Source organism: Mus musculus, chromosome 9 (genome assembly GCF_000001635.26).
Source record: "Mus musculus strain C57BL/6J chromosome 9, GRCm38.p6 C57BL/6J".
Lineage (NCBI taxonomy): Eukaryota > Metazoa > Chordata > Mammalia > Rodentia > Muridae > Mus > Mus musculus.
In genome coordinates, this window is record NC_000075.6 from 115,642,264 (window position 1) to 115,660,001 (window position 17,738).

At 46.0% G+C, this 17,738-nt stretch overlaps 1 long non-coding RNA gene across 1 annotated transcript in view; it reads right to left on the minus strand.

Annotated features, from left to right (window-relative positions):
* The window catches only part of Gm39448, a 28,287-nt gene extending 11,693 nt beyond the window's left edge, over positions 1-16,594 (minus strand). The window contains exons 1-2 of the long non-coding RNA XR_871318.1: positions 16,429-16,594; positions 2,411-2,600 (exon numbers count right to left, since the gene is read on the minus strand). This is a non-coding gene — a long non-coding RNA (predicted gene, 39448). The remainder of the gene's footprint in view (positions 1-2,410; positions 2,601-16,428) is intronic.
* Positions 16,595-17,738: the final 1,144 nt, after the last annotated feature.

Consider the following 17,738-nt stretch of genomic DNA (forward strand, 5'->3'; position numbering starts at 1 on the left):
AGTTCACACACGATGCTGTCTCCCTGGGCTCTGATTTTCTGGTCCTCAGGTCAGTATTTCACTCTTGTCAGGATATTTCCTCATGCCTGTTCGTCTCAAGCTTCAGAAGAGAGCCATCTGTTGAGCTAACGAATGTTTTCAGCAGAAGTGATGGATCATTGTTCCAGCCAGGGCATGCTGTTGCTCATAGGAATTTTTATAGGTGGAGGTGCAGCTTATGCCCTGAATTAGAGGCTCTCATCTGCCTGTGGCAAACGGCAGTGCATGCTGGTAAAATCTCCCTCCTGGGTGATCTTCCAACAAACTGAGATGGTTCAGTCACTCCCTGATACCTTGCAAGCAACTCTTTCTCTATTACTATGATGTGTGTGCACAAAATGCATATGTTTGCATATGCATGCATTATGTACATACATATGTGCATGTGTTCATGTGTGTCTGTGCAAATGTACATATGTATTTATATATGTGGGTTTTTTTGGTCATTTATCTCATACTACAGTATCACCCACTTTCTCAGAAGGACCAGTCTCTTTGGCTCTGGGGAGATACTGTGGTTTCAGTTGTGTCCTCAGAGACTCACATGTTCAATATTTGATCCACCAGCCAGTGGCACTAATGGGATGGGATGGAGCTTATAGAAAGTGGGGCCACGCAGAGTGTACCCTAGTGAGGATAATGTAGTCCTGGCACCTTTACTCTCTTGGCTTCCTGGATTCTGTGAGGTGAGCAACCTCTCCTGCTGGACAATCGCACCAGGATACCCTGCTCCATCCTAGGCTCCATCACTACACAGTCAACTGACCATCAACCAAAAACCTCCCAAATAAACCTTTCTTCCTTGTAAGTTCCTGATCTTAGGAGTTTTATTTTCCTAGTGGAAAGCTGAGTAACTTGGAGAACACGCTTCATACATGAGTTTTTAGTAAGGACTATTTTATAACTTAATGGAGGTATTGTGGTGCAAGATATTTCTAATTTTAAACTTAGAGAAAGCAAAGGGGTCTGAATCTAACCCAGTATTAGTGTTATCTGCAAAGCACTTCCTGGTTTGATGTTAGATTAAGGCTCTTCCAGGGAAAACAACTAGGTGTCAGTGTGTGTGTGTGTGGGGGGGGGGGGGGCGCTCTAGAGGCTAATTAGTGACAGGCCTGAGCTGCAGGTGCCATGTGAGCCTTGCCCTTCCTCCTCAGACAACAGAAATGAAGACTTCATCCCTTGAGCTGGGAAACACCATAGCTGAGAACAGGCAGAGAGGGTCAGACATGTTGGCTGGGTGAAAGAGTCCATGCCACCAGAAGCATCTTAGCAGATGGTGAGGCTAAGAATGCCGGAAGGTTTTAGGTACAAAAGACTTATGGAGCTAGCCTCCACCTTGCAGACAGAAACAGCGTTCAATCAAATGGCTACTGATGAAAGTGCTTCCAAGCCGCCTCCGTGGCCATTAGATGATGCTCACCTTTCTGATGGTGGCTCATGGCGCTATAGAGAAGCTTTGATCGAAATTCCTGCCTTGTTTTTATCATCCTTAAACATCACTGACACATGAGTCATGTCATATCATGGTTCCAGTGCTGATCTTCAGGCTGAGAGCCCTTCCTTCCTTCCTTCCTTCCTTCCTTCCTTCCTTCCTTCCTTTCTTTTTGAGACTGAGTTTCATATAACCCAGACTGGCCTTGGTCCTTCATCCATCTCCATCTCTGATGTGCTCAGATTGCAGCCCGAGCCACCATGTCCAGCCTATGTGGTGCTGGGGCTAGAACCCAAGTCTTCATATGCACTAGGCAAGCTCTTGGCCAACTAAATTACAGTTTCTGTAGTCTTTATATTCACTTTTTAAATGGGAACACTACGTGTGACAGAGACCATGTTGGAATTGAATAGACCATGTTGGCAATCAAATGGTCGCCACAGTGTTCATCTAAGGGACAGACTTGATTCCTCCAAACCGTGTTGTTCCTAGAGACAAGCCAAATATACAGTATCTCACCTTGTTCTCTTGTATCTGAATTATGAATTTCCCAGGATTAACCAAGCTTTGTTATAAAATCAACCTCATACAAGAACTATAAACACAAGTAATCTTGATGCTCACTCCAAGTCATGTGGTCGTGTAGTGACAGAGTACACTGCTGTCTTCTTATTGGTACAAGAGGAACGTTACAATGCCTTGGGTTCAGCTGTATGCTCTTCCCCTCTGTCATGAGTGTGTGTGTGTGTGTGTGTGTGTGTGTGTGTGTATGATGTTGACTGTGTTCCTCGATCATTCTCCACCTTATTTTTTGAGACAGTGTCTCTCACTGAGCTCACCCATTGGCTGGGCTGGATGGCCAGCAGGTCCCAGGATCCACCTGTCTCTACCTCACCACACTGTGATTATACGTGTGCACCACCATGACCAACGATTTACCTGCTTTCTCAGGTCCAAGCCTCATCTTCTAAAGCAAATGCATTATCTAATGAGCCAGCCTTCTGTTTTCTTCAGAGAATACAATGAAATTCTTGTGTGTCAGTTAGCCATGCTGTCATAGTTGGTAATCAAATGGTCGCCACGGTGTTCATCTAAGGGACAGACTTGATTCCTCCAAACCGTGTTGTTCCTAGAGACAAGCCAAATTCACAGTATCTCACCTTATTGTATTTATAGAAGATTCCTGAACGTGCCGTTTGCAAGCATACGTGTGTGTGTGTGTGTGTGTGTGTGTGTGTGTGTGTGCGTGTGTGTTTGCTCACACATGTGCCTGCACTGTATCACACAGGAGATGAGTGTCGTCCCCCCCCCAACTTTTCCTTATACTATGTGTTTTCTTCAACCTATGGAAATCCAACCATGGTTCAAGTGTCACTTGTGCGCTACCGACGCCTTGGAGTGCATCTGCTCACGACTGTGCATGGAGGGTGGGAGCCATCGAGAGCAGTGTGTAATGAGAGAGAGTGCTCAGTGATGAATTAAAGGATGATTTAGAGCCCTCATTAGAGCCATCTGTGTTAGCTTCCTATTACAAATTAAAATAGCCATCTCCACACACAGTTAATTTCTTTCAAAACACCTGTTCTAAAAGGAAACGTACTTCTTACATCATCGAGATAGCAACATTTGGAAAATATTTCACTTTATTGAAAATTAAGTTCTCTTCCAGGATAAATGTCCTCACATGTCACGGGGTGGGGGAAATCAGAGCCTGAACAAAAATCTAGGCTAACAGAGCTCACCCATCGTTTCTTTTGTTTCCTTTTCATATTTGCCACGATTATCATTAAATCACCAGTGAGTCCCTTTGGCTTGATATTCACTGATTTTTAAAAGAATCACCCTTGAAGTAGAAATGTGGCAAGTAATAGCCTATTGACCAGGGAGAGCTGTCATCCATGGAAATTGAAGCAATCATCCTATAACTTGTATTCTCGGTCTATTTGGGTGCCTCATTTCTTTCCACGCCAGACAGCCACTTTGTAAACAATCCCACTTGTAGGGGCAGGAAAGCTGGCTCAGTCAGTAAAGTCCTTGCTATGCAATCAGGGCCCGAGCACCCACACAAAAAGCTGAGCATTACTGTGCACCTGGAGTCCCTGTACAGGAGAGACAGGCAGGTGGATTCCTGGGGCTCACTAGCTTAGCCAGATCTATGAGCTTCAGGTTCAGTGACAGACTCTCTCAAAAAACTCGGGTGGATATCATCCGACACTGGCATCCATTGCACGTATGCAGACACACAAAATATTCCGGGTCTTTGGTTGTGAAATATAATGGCATTTTTACTGATCTTTCTGTCAACCCAAACCTGAAGTAATGATACAGGTATCTTCAGACTACAGAGAGCTCTGGCTCACAGTTAGTTTTTCTGTAACTGGGCAGCAGGAGACCTACAAGCAATTCCTTTAAAGAAGACAATTTGTAAGCCCTGCTGCAAGAAGTGGGAAGATTTCTCCCCCTTCACGGTTTTCTTTTAAACATCCCCATAAAACAAAAGGAAGGCTGGAAACCTTTGGCTGCTCCCTCTGTCTGCCTGGAAAGGACAGCTTAATTGAAGCAGCGACCTTCTTCCCTTTTCCATTCAAAGATCACCTTTACCCCCTGAGTGGGGCATCAGGGGAAAGATGTCTGCCTCAGAGAATTAGAGTCTCCTGTCTCTGGGTGTTATATACCCTCCTCAGCGGCGTGCATTAAAAAACCATGAGATGCAAAACAACCAAGGCCCGTTCTTTATTATCTTTCAAATAGAGGTTCTTTGAAGGCATGATAGTCAGGTTCGGCTGCAGGGAACAAGGGGCAGGCATTTAAGTACATTTCTAAGCCATTTGAAGATTCTCACTTGTACAACCTGAGCTATTAGTGGAGCCCGACTTCCATGAACGCACTGTCCACTGCTTTCCAATGATTACATTTGCGCTGTCTTGTACGATGGCAACTGCCCTTCCCTGTATGCTCTCCTCTTCCAAGGCAGGGCAGTGCCCAGGGGGAAGAGGGGGCCTGGCATCTGGGTGGGGAACACATAGCTTGTGAAGATAATGCCCCTCATTACCCAGGGGTAAGTGCAAAGGAAGAGAGAAATGATGAGAGCCATAAAGCCCACAATGATGTTTCTAAGTACTAGTAGATACCATGGGGAACTTCTTAGACAGTTGATACATCAGATTTCAGGCTTGGAGATGCAATTATTAATTCAGTTGTAGGAATATATGTGTTCACTTGAACGAACATCCCATCCCTTCCCTCCCCTTCCCTCCCCTTTCCTCCCCTTCCCTCCCCTTCCCCCCTTCTCTCCCCTTCCCTCCCCTTCCCTCCCCTTCCCTCCCCTTCTCTCCCCCTCCCTCCCCTTCCCTTTGGTCGCCTCCCCTTCCCCCCTCCTCTCCTCCTTTCCTCTTCCCCCTCTCCTCTCTCCTCCTCTCCTCTCCCCTCTTCTCTTCTCTCCCTCCCTCTCTTTATTTCTCTTCCATTTTGAGACAGAATTCCACTATACAGCCCAAGATGACCTTGAGCTTCCTATGTACGCCGAGCAACCTCATACTAGCAACAAGCCTCCTGCATCAACACCCCATGTGTTGGGACCATAAGCACGTGGCACTGCCCCAGCCCCAGTCCATTTTGCCACCCTTTGTGTTGTTCAGCGGTTTTGGAATCCCATCTCGGCTGCGGGGACAGAGGTCAATGTCAACTGTCCTCCACAGCTCAGCTGCCCTCCACCTCACTGGTCGCTGCATTTAATTTACTTCTTCGTTCATTTGCTTGTTGTGTATTTGTGCACCTACAACATGGAGGTCAGAGGTTAACCTGTGGGAGCCATCATTTTCCTTCCACTGTGTAGCTCCTGGGCTCACCCTCAGCTGGTCCGACCTGGTAGGTTGGGCTGAGACTATGGCATCTACTGTGACTACCACGGTTGGACTTGGAAGCCAATGTCTGCCTACACCTTCTGCTTTCTCTTGAAGGAGTCGGGCAGGGCGTTTCTGTGTGTGTTATGAAGATTACATTTGAGGACACCTACCAGAGAACCGCAGAGTGACTGCGAGTAGTACGTAACTCCCAGAGGAGGCTGGAGTAAAATCTATTTGTGGGAAAATTGATCTTGGGGCAGAGATGCAGAGGGATTGGGGTGATCTCAGCAGGGTGTTTGGGGAGGGTTTATTGAATTAGGTAGATAAACAGATCACCATTGAATTTGCATTGACCCGTGTTTCCCCCTGAAATTAATTTATCTTAAAAATTAAATCTAGCCCATCAGCTTGCTATTAGTTCTTTTCTCGTAAAAGGAGGAAGAGAGAGGACCAGAAATCTATGTGTGTGATTTTTGTGGATGACAGATAAGAACTCTCTAATAAGCCTCTGGTCTGCGTTCCTCGAAACGGCTGCTTCAGTTATGTGTGTCTCCCAAAGGGAGAGAAGAGGCACGGTGGGGGAGGGGAGAGATGAGTGGGAATAGGGAAGAGAGGCTCCCAGAGACTGATTCCAATTTGGCTTTAGAGTCCTGACCCACAACTGTTATTAAGAACTCCAGGGAAGGGCAATCGAGCTGGTCGAGCACGATGACTTGAGTTTGAGCCCAGAAGCCACATGTTGGAAGGATGTACGTTGTCCCCTGACCTCCACATATGTGCTGTGACATGTACACACCTACCTGAAAAAAAGTTAATGTAATAGTTTTTAAATAGAATCCCACTGTTCTGGGCTGGAAAGACAGCTCAACCAGTAAGTACGCGTAGCGTGTTGAAGGCGTGGGGGACCTGAGTTCAGTTCCCACAATCCGTATAAAAAGTCCAGAGGCAAGGATGTATACTTGCAATCCCACTGCTGGTGAGACTCACTCAGCAAACAATCTAGCCGCATCTGTGAGCCCCAGGCCAGTGAGAGCCCTGGTTCAAATATCAGTGTGAGTGGTATCTCAGGAGTGGCACCTGAGTATGTTCCTTGACATGTATGCACAACACCCCCACACACGCATGCACATACACTCCAGTGTCCTATGGGCCCCCTGCCACTCTTTTATCTGAATTTTTACTTTGTGGAAACCCTCCTAGGTCCTGGCCCCTTCACCTGGTAACTATAGTTTGCAACAGTGACTGACAGCTTCCAGCTGCACAATGCGGGCCTGATGTCTGACAGACAACTACATTTCACATGCTGAACACTGGACATACATTTCACAAAGCCTGGGTGGCGGTCCTCCCTGGACCCACAGTCTATTGCTGACAGATTTTCCTGCTAGTATCTAACTGTGCCGTGATATTAGACACACCATGTTCTCCGTAGGAAGAGCTGAAACTTCGTAAACACATCCAGATGCAGGCTGGCCTTTAAGGGAATCAGTGGTTATAAGTCTGGCACTAATGGCTTTGAGGTAGATGGCCTGGTGAGATCTGAGGCGCTCTAGGGGAGAGCTTAGGCACTTTGGTGGCCATGGAGACACACTGCTGGCTCTGCTTTGAACTGGCATCCAGTCGGTCACATCATCAGTCCTGATTGACCTTTTTCAGACAGTGTTGTGAAAGAACTGAGGGAGAGCAAAGAACCTGGTTCTCCATCAATCGGTGTGACTAGGTAAGAATGATCAGCTAAGATCTACCCGCTGGTAGGTTTCAGATTGTAGACCGTTAACCTCTTGTGCAGCAACAGAAGAAAGAAAATCACAGGTTGAGATACTTTACAAACTCATTAGTTGAAACATCACATAATTGAGGTGTAGGAAAACACACAAATCTGAGGCAGCAGGCCTCAGATGCTATGTGACTGCATTCTTAGCCCGTTGGTTCATGGAAACTAGGAATCTGTTGGTGCTTTCCAAAGGATTTACCTGATGGTACCAAAGAAGATCAGTCACATACACAGGAGGCCGATAAACAGCTGCTGGGGCTGAGGCTAACGATGGCCCGAGATAATTTGTTTCTGGACTTGCAACATCCCAACACCTCCACGTCTTTGATGCTGTAATCAGTCAGTCAGCCTTTCCAGTCATAGTTTCCTTCCAGAAATTCTTGTTCACACCAGAGATGCTCATCAGGGTAGCACAGTGCATTCACACACCACAAGGGTGGCAGAGTGCATTTGCACACCTCAGACAGTGCTCAGAAAGTTTTGCTTGTAAATCAAAATCAGAGAGCTTTGAGGCTATGTACAGGGAGCAGTAGTCTCATTTTCTCTTAATTTTCTAAACCTCAGAAAAAATGGAGTGGTAACTGTATGGAGGACTTCATGGGTCCCTCTAGACATAAAGCTAAAATTGCTCGAGGCTCTCTTTTGAGCAGCTGCTTTCAGGTTGGCAGGCTTCAGCCCACATTTCTCTCCCTAATATATTTCTCGTGGTCTTGGAGGGATGGCTCAGCTGTTAAGAGCGTGTGCTCTTCTTCTCGAGGACCTTGGTTCAGTTCCTGACACCCACAGTGACTAGGTCACAGCCACCTGTAACTCCAGCCACAGACGATCTGACACCCTCTTCTGACCTCTGCAAGCACCTACACACAAGTGGCATGCACTCGCACAAATAATTTGGTTTTTAAAAGATATCTTTCTTGCTCTGTGGTTTTAAAATATTCTTGGGAATTTAGAGATTTGAAGTGACCGGAGAGATGGCTTAGTGGTTATGAGTGCCTACTGCTCTTGCAGAGGCCTGGGTTTGGTTCCCAGCACCGGCATGACACCTCACAAATCTAACTCCAGTTCCAGAGAATCTAGTGCCCTCTTCCAACCTCCTCAGGCATTGCACTCACATGGTATATATACACTCATGCAGGCAAAACACCTGTACACATATACAAGTAAAAATAAATGTTATAAATCTTAAAGATTTAAAAAAGATCTTAGAAAACAAGGAGGAAGACTTCATTTTCTCACTCAGTCTTAGAATACTTGGGTGTGTTTCACCAACCTGAATCCTGTATCTGAAAATAGGAAAGGAGAGGAGAGGGGAGGAGGGGAAGGGAGGGGAGGGGAGGGGAGGGGAGGGGAGGGGAGGGGAGGGGAGAAAGCATTTGAGGGTGGACAGCATGGGTTAGCAGAGACTATGGGCAAGGAGGCGGCCAAGGATGAGCAACCCCAGAAAGCGGAACCAATCCCCATCTAAGGAGGGAGGGCAGCTGCCATTGGGTCCTGGTATCATCCCAGGCTCTAGTTGGTCCCTGATAATGTTCAGCTTCTGGCCCTAAGTTCCACAAGTCTTCCTTTGTGCCTACAGTGAAATCTCCCACTGGACTGTGCTAGTGTGAGCGTTGGTTGTCTGTTTACAGTAGCTTGGTGCCTGGGGTTCTACATTGGTTTTCCATCCATAGTCTAGACAGCGTGAGAAACTCTCTCTCCAAAGTCTACCAAACACACTCACTTCTCTTAGAGCTCCCTCCAGTGTAAGTGGTTAAAGTCATTATTCAGAGCCTCCCCACTTTCCTCTACTCTGCAGGATGTTGGACATTGATATGCTCCATGTACTGCCCACATGTAGCCCTCGGGCTACCCAACACCTACTGGGGAGGAAAGAGTTATTCTGACTCACTGTATCAGGAGGATGTGAGTCTGTCATGGTAGGCAATGGTGGAAGCTTGTCTGTGGCTTGTCCATATAACAGTGACCAGAAGCAGAGAAAATAGGCAGAGTAGATGCACACTGGCTCACCCCACCAACACCCACACCTCTCTGTGCTTGTTTTCTCACACCTTGGTCTGCCCTCTGCTTACCTGGCTTCATCATGGACCTTGTGCTCTGTGAGGAGGGATTTCCTTCCAACAGAAACATCCCTTCCTGGAGGGAGGTGGGAAGCTCATGAGAGTCAGGGAGTGGAGTACAAGATGCTGTTCACAAGGCCACTCCCCAGGGTATTTCCCAAGCAGCAACAGCCACTGGTAAGAAGACGCTCTGACCCTTAGGGACTCCAGGGATGCAGTTTTTGTTACCCATGCTGGAGTGGGCTTCTTGATGATGCAGCAGGCCACCTTTGAGTCATCTGTGTTCCTGTAAGTGCAAGAAACTCTCTAGTTCTCCAAGCCAAACTTGGGTGGAATGGTTTCTTTGGCCTGTTAACATTATCTATATGGGATAAATAGACATTTCTTTGAGTCGGCACAGGAAAACTTACACATGCTCCCTTGGAAGCAATTGCCAATCAGTGACTGGTGAGATGTGGAACAGAACCACCCACACTCCATCAGCCATCTAGTGGGGAAACACAGGCAAGTGTGTCACCCACAAGCTTGTGGAGTCCACAGAGGGATTAGGTAAGACCCAGAATGACAATGACGTGGCAGTCTTTCCTCTTCCATCTCTTGTGTGTGCTTTGAACCAGGCCAGGAGGCTAGGGGAGGAAGATGGTGGGAAGTTTAAGGGTGGTCTGGGTGAGTATTGAGTGAACTGGGGCTACATAGCAAGGCCAAGTGTCTAAAAAGAATGACAAAAATCTCAAGGCAAGCAAGCAATGAGGGGGTGTGTGTACAGAGATCTAGATGCCTAAAGAGTCCTTCCTTTGATGAGGGTCATCTGAACCTCTGGCCTTCCACACTGGTTTCCACTGATGTAAACCTCCTATGCCTTGGATATGCGTCTAGGGAATTTCCTTCAACATTCAACGTGGGCATTCTACACTTTTGGGAATCCGTGACCTGCTGGGTATTTCATTCTTTTTATAGCCCCGTGTCTAAACCAAGACATGAACTAGAACATAAATCGAATAGAAAATCTGCAGCATTTGAAGCCCTAGTATTCGAGTGCAGATGACAGCCATGAAGACGTAGACCAAAGACTTAATAACGTAAGAAAGTTGAAGCGTTGTGCTGTGCTTCTAGGCAAAGGATGAGCCTAGACACATCTGCATCTGAGCTTCAAATGCATCAACTTCTAACTCTGGGGAAAGGGTTTAAGGACCTCCTCAGGTTTTCAGCTTTAGATTGGAGCTGACAATTCTTCCTAAGGTCACTGTGAGGATTACAGAAGATATGATGGAGGAGGTGTTCGCGATAAATGTCAATTTAAGCCCTTAGCCCCATGCCCAGGTACTGATGAGAATCCAACAGTGCTCACCGTCTAGTAGTGTCTGCATGCGTGAATGGCATTAAAGCACCCATAGGTATACACAGCCTGATACACACAAGCTGTAGAGTCAGACTTGTTAAGAACAGCTGAGACTGAACAGGTGTGCTCTGTTGCCATCAGAGTTTAGCCCTAGAGGCTGGAGAATCCTCTACACGGGATGCTCTTTGTGAGGAACCCTATCTTCCTGTAGCCTAGGTGGGGATCAGGGTCTTGGGATGTGAGCAGGTCAATCAGCAGAGTCCTCACGCTGGAAGTCCAGTGTTGCTATGAGCAAAGAGAGACGTCCCAGATAGACCAATGCACTCTTGTCCCTAACTTGTAGTGCTTGGTTCTGCTTTCAGACTCTGCCAGCAAGAAGCCTGTCACAGGATGGAGAAGGGGCTCCTGAACCTACACTGTGAGCCCAAACAGATAGCGGTTCAGTTTTTTAAGGTTCATTTTTACTTTACATATGTGAGTGTTCGTTCGCCTGTGTGTAATGTATAGGCACTGTGTGCATGCAGTGTCTACAGAGGCCAGAAGAGGGCACTAGACTGCAGGAACTGAAGTTACACATGGTGACTAACTGCCGAATGGGTGCTGGGACTGAAATCAGGTCTTGTGGAACAGCAGCCGGTGCTTTTAACTGCTGTACTATCTTCCCAGCACCATGAAATCCTTTTCTTTGTGAAGGTGCTTGCCCCAGGAATCAGGAGTCACATGTTTTGGCACATAGAAATCCTAGTGCAGAAAACAGTTACTGGGCTGTGTAAGGATTACCCGCCAGTTCTCAGGGAGCAAGGGTAGACCATCTCAAAAGAAAAAAGACCCAACGCTGGTCCAGAAATAACAGCTGGGAGGCAGTGTCAACACAGCCTTGATTCTCCTTTTAGGACATCTCCAATCAAGTTAATGTGCCCTTCAAGCCCTGTCTCTATTGGCCAAGCCTTACCTGCTGCCATCGCTGAGTAGTCAGTTGCCTTTGTCTGTCTCTATCCTGGGATGTTGGAGCTGGGATGGGAGGTTTCATATCTGCCTTCTAAAGTAAGGACTTGGAGATGTGAATCAACCATATGCATAATGGAGAAAGTATAGTTGGGGGAGAGAGAGATTGATAGATATAGAGACACAGAGAGACAGAGAGAGGGGGAGAGGAGGATAGGTGCTGATCAATAGAGGAATGGATAAGCAATACAATATGGAGTATGTAAATGAAGGGGAGTAATACTCAGGCTTGAGCAGATGGAAGCCTAGCATATATAGCAACATGGTTGAGCTTAAAAGGTATTGACTACGTCAAATAAACCGGTCGCAGAAAGAACACAATGCAGCCACACAATTCCTGATTCCTCTTCTGTGAGATCTGTGTGCTTGCACATGCATGTATGTGAGCGTGCATACACACATCTTCCTCAATTGCTCTCTACCTTATTTTTTGAGACCAGGCCTCTCACTATAGAGTTTGTGGACTCTGCTGGGCTGCCTGGCCAATGAGTTCAGGGATCTGTTTGTCTCTGCCTGTCTGGCACTGGGTTACAGGCATCGCTGCACCTGACTTGGATGTGCTGGGGATACAAACTCACACTCTCAGTCTTGCATGACAGGTGAGGTATCTACTGAGCCATCTCGCCAGCCCCCAGGGTCTACAGAGGGCGCTGGGTTCACAGAGACAGAAGGTGTGGTAGTGAGGGATGGGGAATGAGGAGCTGAGAGGTGGTGTCTCCCATCCCGTTTCTCAGCTCCACTTCAGTACAATGCAAAAACCCCAGGAGATTGGCTGTGCCACTGAAACCATGCTTAAGAAGGGCTGACATGGTCTATTTTGTGCTGTGCCTATTTTCCTATAATATACTTTTGAAAAGGGAATCGACTAATGCATTAATCAACCAGGGGACATTGTTTGGAACTACATTGGTGGTGTCCCATAGCCTACATGAGATACACATTTTCAAAGATATGGGATACGTTTTTTTGTGGCCCTTGTGTTCTCTAGAGGCCTCAGGCAATGGAGCAAAGAGAGGTGCAACTTCGAGATCCTAATGCAGGATGCTCTTCACGACTCAGCCACTTCCCTGTCTGATGAGCCTGGATTTGGATGGATTTGCAGGCTTTATGTTCCCATCTTCCCCTCCCATCCTATATCACTCGGCTTTGATTCGGCAGGATATATTCCAGCCACGAGGTCCTACCTTCCCCTTCCTTTGTTTCGTTGAACTCGATTCATGTTAAACCTTGTTTTCCCCCTCTCTCAGGCTGATTTGGATTCAGACTTTATGCCAAAAAAAAACTTGCAAATCATTTCCTCTTGTGTGGCTCACAAAATTGGTCTTGGCGTCATCGTCATCGTCCTTGCTGTGTGTGAAGCTGTTTGGCACTGTGCTGCCACTCAGATGATCTCAGTGATGTCATCAGTGCCCCCCTGGGTATTCTATCATGAGATGAATAGTGCCTTCAGCAATGGAGTCCAAAACAGCCATGTGAATCTCAGTGTGTGGGGCAAAAACTGCCAGAGTCAATGTGGTTTCTTCCTATCTCGGGGGACATTACTGGTCTGGTTGCTTGTGGGCCCCATATTAGTTTCTTTTCTGTTGCTGTGATAAAACACCCCAACAAAAGCAGCTTATGAGATAAAAGGTCTATTTTGGATTTCATGTCCAGAAATGTAGAATCTATAAGTCCTAGTGTTAGGATTGTGAGGCTGGCCTACACTAGGAGACAGAGGGAGATGACAGGTTATGGTCAGGGCACAAACACTCAAAGCCCACCCTAGTGACATGCTTCCTCTAGCAAGGCTCCACAGATTATAAACCTATCCAAACGGGACCATTAGCTGGGGACTGAGCACTCAAACACGTGAACCTAGAGGAGGCATTTCACATTTAAACTTCAGCAATCTCTCTGATCAGGTTAGACGATCCTCTTTATTATATAGTCAGAGCCCTGTTCTCTCTAGGGCTTGCCATCCTTTTTCTCTTCGTGTTACAAAAAGAAACACATCAACGCCTTCCCAAGTCACGAGCTGGCTTGGTGACCCACTGTTGTGACAGAAACACCAAGCACCCATGCACAACCATGATGCTCACCCTCCTTGGATTGCTTGGCCGAAGTCAATACATGTTTGTATATCACATATCTGAAGATTGCTTTCCTCTTTCCTATTGGAATCTACTCAGAAGGGGCTGCTCAAATGATCACATTTTATAGTCTTTAAGATAATTATGCTACCCGTAAAGGCCAGCTACTAGAAAACTCCTGGTCAACAGAATCCAATCTCTTGTCAAGGTAGAGACTTAGCATTTCAGTTGGGCTGGGTCAAAAAATAACCAAGCCACCTCCCCTAGGAAGGCAGGTTCACCGTAAGCCATTCGAGAGAGTTAAGTGAAATGGTTAGACCTTTTAATAAGATACTGTGTTTTCATTCCCAATGTCCCTTCCCCTCATACAGATGCTTACAGGGCCACAGCCACACGGCTTTGTAAGTCTGCTCGATTTCCTGAATTGTTTAGGAGGGCATCACTTCTTTCATTCTTTAAATCTCATGTCTTAGCACAGTTGTTAACACTGTGGGCTTCCCCCCAGTGTTTTGTGAGTCCTCATTCTTTCTCTAATGCCTCTAGCCTTGTCATGTGGCTCCTTGTCAGTCATAGCTGACTCCTGTGCTGGCTTAAATGATATGGTCCCCTTTTTTCTTTCTCTCCCCCATTCTCCCTTGAACAGTTGCCAAGGGATTTACAGCTTACCTGCCTCTGGGTTTTTTCTTTTAAACTCTAATAAAAATTTCTTTGTGCTTCCATTTCAGTACATTATTAAATTCTGTTAACCCTAAGAGGGGACCCCAATTATGTATATAAGCTAGATAATTGTTTTGGTCTCAGTAAAGCCTTGTTAGATAAGACTATCTCACTGCAGAAATCCAAGAGTCTTTAGCAAACAAGCTGGACAATCTCTAGGATGAAATGTTACCTTTGAGGCCACGCCCTCCTGCACAGCCTCCCTCAGCTGCTGTGGAGGAAATGGTGAGCCTTCTTCTAATCACTCCTCGGAGTTGGCAACAGACTCTCCAGTGCCCAAATTCCAAGAGAATGGCAGGCTTAATTCTTCCTTCCCCTAGGAAGCTAACAGACCTTGGGTTGTTAGGGTCCCTGGACATCAGAAGATGTACCCCTCTTCCAGACATATCCCCCAAGTCACACTTTCCTTCTCTAGAATTCCCTCCCTTCCCCCACTGCCCGAGAGCCAGTGCACACCCCCTTCTCTGAGGTTATAAGGAAACACACTGTCCTAGATTGCTTTCTGTTGCTGTGATAAACACAAAGAATGAAAGGAGCCAGGGAGGAAGGGGTTAATTTTACTTTCCAGCTAGTAGTCCATCTTCCTGAGGGAAGGCAGGGCAGGAACCCTAGGCAAGAGGCACAGAGGCAGGATCTGATGCAGACCCACCAAGGAACAATGCTCACTGGCTTCTCCCTAGGACTGGCTGCTCAGTTAGCTTCCTTATTTCCCAGGGCCATCTGTTTGCCTATCTTATTGGGGCCTGAGCTCTTCCCAGATTCCCTGCCATGCTGCTATCTGTCTGTCTGTCCATCCATGGAGTTAATGATTTTTTTAATAAACTTCTTACCACAGAGTGAAATGCACCTCAGTGTCCCTCTTGAACCCCAAACCAGAGGCCTTTCATGTATGGATACACTAGGGAATAGGCTGAGAGGGGAGTGAGGGTGGGGAGGAGTGGACCCAGGGGAGGCGTGGCCCAGGGCGTGGCTCAGGGGGCGTGGCCATGGGAGGCTTATCTGTGGTTAGGGAAGTATCTAAAAGTGGTGCTTTCTGATTCCTCCTATCTCAGCAGAGGACCTGTGCTGTTAGCTAGCCAGTGCGATGAGGAAACAGAAGTGGAAAACAGAGCCTGTGGGTTTTTTTGCTTTGTTTTGTTATTTCAATCAATATCATTTTTGTTCCTTGTAAGCTACGTTGTTTGAGAAACTAAATCTATATAATTTTCTTGTGTTACATCTGCCTCTACTGGGCAAGAGTGCGATTGGCAAGAAAAAAAAATGATTTCTTTAAATATGAAGTAGTTGAATCTCAAAGACATGCTGAGTAGAAGAGTCTAGATGCAAACGCTGTAAAGTGTCCAAAGCAAAGGCAATTCATGGAGAAAGCAGGTTAAGGGACGGGAGCAAGCATGGCGGAAGACGCATTGACTGTATCGTCATGGGATGACAGAGGTGTCCTTACTGAATTTTGTATTGAATGCACTGTGTGATAGTTGTTGTTACTGTCTCACCCTACATCACCCATCTTCAACCTACACTCTTGCCTCTAGTCTCTGGAGGATTGCTATAAGATAAAACTTTTTAACTTCCACAGATGTGTGAGAACAGGTGGGATTTGTCAGGCTTGTTTCATCTGACACAATACCTTCTGGTTCCATCCATGTTGCTGCAAGTGATAGGACGTGACTCCCTAATGGTTAGCTTGATCCCATCCTGTATATGTGCAATAATCCTTAGGCCTTCATCTGTTGACAGAGCCCTTGGTTGATTCTGTATCTTGAATGTGTGTGTGTGTGTGTGTGTGTGTGTGTGTGTGTGTGAGAGAGTATGAGTGTGTATGTATGTGTGTGTATATGTGTGTGTGAGTCTGTGTGTGTATGCGTGTGAGTGTGTGTGTGTGAAATTTTTAATGAATTTTATATTGAATGCACTGTCTTTTTCCCAATTCTAGCACATTGCTTGAAGGTGAGTTAGCTATTGCTAGGTGGGCTTTCTTCATATTTTTTACTACATTTATTGACTTAATTTTCTCATTTTGTATATATGTCTGACATGTGTGTGCCATGGTACACGTGGAGCTCAGAGCATGAGTTTCAGGAGCCGGTTCTCTCCCTCTACCACATGATAGAACTCAGGTCATGGGTGTTGATGGGAGGTGTGTTTACTTACTCAGTGAGTCATCTTGCCAGAGCAACGCCCACTCTCAGGCACTCAACGTGCCCCCATTCTGTTCAGTCAGCAAACTTGCTTATTCAGAAGACCGACTTCCCAGCTCCATCCTGAAAGTCTGTGCTGTCTGGGGCTCCTGTCTGCCTTCTAAGCTCCTGTGCTCTGCCTTGGTTACTCTCCTCAGAACGCAGCCGTTCATTGTTACACTGGCTTCTGATCCTAGGGGAGAGGGTGGGGTGTAAACACTGCTCGTTGCTATGGTTATGTCTTGGTGCCTTAGCTACTTTTCTATTGCTGTGATAAAGCACATCGACCAAGGCAATGTATAAAAAGAAAGTGTTTAATTTGGCTTATGGTTTCAGAAAGTTACAGTCCGTGATGGCAAAGCAGAGGAACAGATGAGCGCTCACATCTTGATCCACAGCCCACAAGATGGAGAGAGCACTGGGGACTGAATGAGCCGTTTGAGGCCTCAAAGCTCACCTCCAGTGACACATCTCCTCCAACAAGGCCATGCCTCCTAACCCTTCCCAAACAGTTCTACTAACTGGGGACCAAGCATCTAAATATCCTTGTCTATCGGAGCCACTATCATCCAAACCACCACACTTGGCTACTGTAAATTTCTAGTGTGTTTTGAATTCTGCTAATATGATGCCTCTAGCTTCATTCCTTTACTCAGAACCACCTTGGTCATTTGGGATTATTTTTAGTTTCATGCGAATTTTAACATTTTTCTCTTAATTTTCCAAAGACTATTTTTGGCATTTAAACAGGATTTTTTTTTATTGAATTTGTAGATTGCTTTGGGTGGTATTGAGGTTTTAACAATATTAATTCTTCCCATCCATCAAAATGAAATACCTTTTCATTTCTTCATGGGTCCTCTTCAATTCATTTCTTTGGCGTTTTATAATTTCCGTCGTAGAGATATTTAATTAAATCTATTCGTAGATATTTTATGTGTCTGCAGCTACGGCAGATGGGATTACTGTCTTTGATTCTTTTCAACAAGTTCATTATTGGTGTATAAAAATGCTACTATTTTATATGCTAATTTTATATCTTGACACCTTATGTATTTATCAGTTTCAACCACTCTTTGGGCGAGGATTTTTGTATATATGAAATCTTGTCATCTGAAAACAGCAATAATTCACTTAATCCTTTCTAATTTGCATGGTTTATTTCTCCATTACTGAATTTCTCTAGGAGGTTCCTATGACTTTGAGTAGAACTGGGAAAAGGAGATATTATGAATCCGAAGTGTACCCCAGAGCTGTTCTAACATGTTCTGTCCCCAGTTTGTG